This window comes from Notamacropus eugenii, chromosome 1 (assembly GCF_028372415.1).
Source record: "Notamacropus eugenii isolate mMacEug1 chromosome 1, mMacEug1.pri_v2, whole genome shotgun sequence".
Classification (NCBI taxonomy): Eukaryota; Metazoa; Chordata; class Mammalia; order Diprotodontia; family Macropodidae; genus Notamacropus; species Notamacropus eugenii.
The window spans coordinates 184,713,867-184,718,485 of record NC_092872.1 but is presented as its reverse complement, the minus strand read 5'-3'; the positions used below and the strand labels follow the sequence as shown (position 1 = coordinate 184,718,485).

Here is a 4,619-nt window from a genome sequence, read left to right as displayed (position 1 = left end):
TCTTCTTATCTGCTGGCTCCTTGAGAAGTTTAACAACTCTAAAGTATGATATTCAGATTTTTTTTTTTGTTTTATTGTGCTGATTTTTCTCCCTGGGAGTTTGTTGATCCTTGGATTATCTTACTGGTCTCCATCTTCAGGGATAGCTACCTTGATTTGTAGAAAGCTAAAGTGTTCTTCTAAATTTCTTTTATTTTGATTTTGCTTTAATATTTTTATTATAACTTTACATTTCATGTTAGATATCCTCTATTCCCTTTCTGAATATTTACTTCTTTAAGATATCCCATGTTCTGTTCTAAATCATAAATCCTTTTATCTTTTTTCTAATTTCTTAAAAATTATAAATGTCCTCCTTATATCTGTGTTTAATTCTTATATCAAGTTTCTCAATCATTCTGCAAGTTCTTTCATTAGTTCCTTTATTATGTCCAGAGTAGGATGTATGTATTAGTAAGGGAGGGTTTATTATTACAGTGTTGTTCCACTGTCCTGGAGCTTGTACACATTCCTGATTATTCCCATAGTATTTCTTTATTGTGTCAGGGATTCTTTTTTGTTTACTAATTTTTTTTTAGTCCCTTTGCTAGTTTCTCTGTGAGGTTCCTTTATGAAGATTACTTTTCATTCGCTACCTTTTGTTGTTATTCTGTTTTCCTCATTGGCATTTTTGTTCCTGTTTAAAGGTAATAATGGGGAATTGGGATAATACATTACCAATAACTCAAACATCTTGCCAGTAGATTGTTGAATCACAATAACACTGGTGTTACCACTGCAAATGAAAACAGTAGAAATTAAGTCATATAGATAAATGGAAGGGTACTTCACAAGTTCTCCTTGGAAAGGCAGATAAAGGGGATAACTAAGTCGGTTTTATCAGAAACCCAAACACAACAAAGAAAATTTTATGGGATATTTGTTCATCTCATGTTACATACAGTTATAATATTTAATCTTTTTTGCCCTGTGCTCCTTTGGCACACTGGTGAAGTTCATGGAATCTTCTTCAGAATGTGTTTACATGCATTTTATACACACACACACACACACACACACACACACACACACATACACACACACACATCAGATTAAATAGCAATTAAATATATTAAAATATAGTAATCCAGAAATTTTAGTAAATCTATAGATTAAGAACATTTGTGATCACAGTGAAGAAGGTGAGCATTATCAAAAAGATGACTAAGATGATAATTGTTGCTTCTGTGTCAACATCAGTAGTAAATAGATGATGTAATTTAATTCTATAACAAAAAAAGTTGACTGGTTCCTCCAAACCAAGTTACTATGCCTTGAAACTTTGAGTTTTTAATTCAAAGATGAGTACAGGATAGAAGGGCAAAACCTATATATGGAAATACATGTCAGGATTAAAATACGAAAAGAGGCTAATTATTTGTGGACAAGTTTAAATCTTTCAACCATCTGTTTCTAATGCTTTATTCAAGTAAAGATTGAACTTAGGAGATATAGTTAGTATTGAATAACATAAAAGTCAATTTGACTAAATCATAAGAGGCAAATTTTTATGGTTAAGCTTTCGCTTTGCCTTGACCAGAACTAGACTTCCTTAAGACTTAAGAACCAGAATACCAATTGGCAAGTATCCTCCATTGTCTCATCAAGTTCCCCTTTAGAATGTAAGGTCTTTGAAGACAAGAACTGTCTGACTTGCTTGTGTTTGTATCCTAGGAATAAGAATGCTGCCCAAAAAACAATAAACAATTAAAAATTTTCATGCATACACTCTCTCTCCCTTTTCCTCCTCCTTATCTGTTCTTTCTTTCTTTCTTTTTCTCTCTTTCCTTCCTTCCTTCCTTTTTTCCTTCCTTCCTTCCTTCCTTCCTTCCTTCCTTCCTTCCTTCCTTCCTTCCTTTTTTCCTTCCTTCCTTCCTTCCTTCCTTCCTTCCTTCCTTCCTTCCTTCCTTCCTTCCTTCCTTTTTTCATATTCCTCCTCCTCTTCCTTCTTCTCCCACCACCTCCAAAGCCCCTGTCTTGTATTTTCAAAGCAATGGTATAAATCTCAGAGGTGAGCTGCCCTAGAATATGTCATGGAAAAACATTTGCAATGTAACTCAGAGTTGGAATGGGTTATGGACAGGCAGAGAGCAGAGTATACTGCAAGGTCTATAGCAGACCTAATCTTCAAGTTCTAGAAAGAAATAAAAGGAATCTCTGGGACTTCCAGGTAAATTTTCTTTATGAAACTGAATCAAACATGGCTTCAATCATTTGAATTTTAGCACTTTTTTGTCCTTGGACAGGTCCTCCTTGTTACAGGAATCCCTTTGCATGAGAGACTTCATCCTTGGAGCTTTACTCATACACAGTTCATCAGTTCTCACTGATGTCCTCTAACCTCTTTTGTCTCCCTAGAAAACAACCTATCAATCAGAAAGCACTCTCACCTTCCTCCAGGTGAAGGGGTCTATCCCAAAGGAGTAGAATAAAAGGACTTAGATTAAAGCAACCTAAATTTGCTGGTTATTCCTGAATATATCACAGAACTATAGCTCTGAAATTAGAATTTGTCTGACTTGCGTCATATATTCTTTTTTTCAAAGCACTTTTCTGTCATTCTCTTAGATGCATTTGCAACAAGAAAGGTTATTTTAGGCTTTGGGAACAATCAGAGTTGTTGTTATTGTTGTTTTCCATCTCAGCTTAGTAAGTAGGACAAAAATATCATATGTGAAGGTTGCTGGTGTGTTTAACAATAAAATATATTAAAATTTAAAAATATATAATAATTAAATGTCCCTACTGCAGTCAGTCTGGTTTTCTTGCTCTTTAGTGTACATGTCACAAATGCTTCCCTTGTTAGACTTCCCTTCTCCCATCTTTCAACTTTTCCAAATCCTACTCATTCTTTTAGAGCCAGGTTAGGTACCATTTTCTACCTAAAGCTTTCCCTAATTACTTAAGCCTATTCAGTTCTGACTCTTTTCTGATTTATATTATTTTTTTACATCTAAAATATACTCTATCCCTTTCTTTTGTCCATATCTATGATTTATCAGTGTGGAAACTCCTCTCTAATTTAGATAAGCAACTCATCTGCATCACCATTTTAGAGACTTTTATGGCTCAGTGATTGGTTAAATGATTGCACCAAGTTCATAAGGCTAATATGTGTCAGAGGCAGGAATTCATCCAAATCTTCCTGACTTCAATTATTTTTTTATTTGAAAGAGAATTTTATTATCAGTACAGTTGAAAATGACAATGTATAAAAGCACAAGAGGCTACTGCCCTGCAGGGTCCCACTTCCCTCCCACTCAGAATGCCAGGGAGAAAACAGTCGAAGAAAACATGCAATCATAAACAATGACCAACTCTAAAGACAAGAGGTTTGGTCCAAAAGAACCCGACATAATTCATCCAATGACTGAGAACAGCTTTGCTGAGTAAAATTAAGATATTGCTGTCGTAGTGTTTTCATTGGACTTCCCTCAGTGAACCTGGGGGCCTGCTTGAGGGAGATGAGGACCAAGCGCGTGAGGGACACATCGCTGGCCGGCTTGCTAGACTTGAGGTTAAAGTTACACAGTGAGTGGAGCCACGCGTTCCCACTCAGCGCCAGGAGAAGTCTCTTCAGCATCATTTACAAAGGCTTCTTCAGCTACCCTGTTATCACTTTTGTTTTTTGTAGCTGTTCATCTCCTCTCGAGTACCATTCTTCCAACTCTTTTATTTCTTTTTCTTTCCATTCTGCTTCCTGCTTCTGAGAATTCGCATCGAGGGCTTCCAGACGATTCATTTGTTCTCGCCGTTTACGGATACTCTCTGGTTCTGATTGTAATCTGTCCACTTGGGGAAAAGCTGCAGGACTATCGGTTGGACCATTACTCTCCTGGTAGCATTCTCCATTCATCACTCCATCGATGGCATCCGGGCCCCCGGGGGGCTCTTCTTGCAGGGAGGCGGGCACACTGCCGCTGTCCAGGATGCTGAAGCGCTCATCGTTCTCCGTGCCCGCGATCTCGCTCTCCTGCTGGGCTAGGAAGGCCGCGACCGAATCTTCTTCGCTGCTGCTGCCGCCGCTAGTCTCCCCTTTACCCACCGCAGGACCCCTCCGGGCAGGGGCTAGAGCGGCCGCCGCACCAAACGGGTCTACCTCAGCCATGGCACACAGAGCCAGAGAGGGTGGGCAGGGAGCAGGACCAGGGGAGGCAAGGCAGTCAAGGAGGTTGGCGGCCACTGTGGTGGTCCTGACTTCAAATTATAACTCTCTCTCTCCACTTTGCCAACTCTATGTCTCATTTCACTCATACTGTTGCTTAATTTCTTCATCCCATTTGCCTAATTCTGTTATGAGCTTATCAAGAGGAAAGAAACAGCATGATAGAGTTGAAAGGTTGCTGATCAAGGTGTCCTAAAACCTGGATCCCAGCTGAAGCTCTGCTACTGAAGAGCGGTATATCCTCAGACAAGACACTTGAATTGTTGGGTATCAGTTTCTTCCTCTAAAAAAGAGGGAGTTGGTGAGGTTAGACAGACAGGTAGATAGACAGACAGACGGGTAGAGAGACAGACAGATAGATGAAAGATAAGTAGGTAGGTGGATAGAAAGAATGAACTGTATTAAGTGCTTAAAG

At 38.7% G+C, this 4,619-nt stretch overlaps 1 pseudogene; it reads right to left on the bottom strand.

Annotated features, from left to right (window-relative positions):
* Positions 1 to 3,358: 3,358 nt before the first annotated feature.
* On the bottom strand, positions 3,359 to 4,147 carry LOC140510381 (clathrin light chain A pseudogene; annotated as a pseudogene).
* Between the last annotated feature and the right edge of the window lie 472 nt (positions 4,148 to 4,619).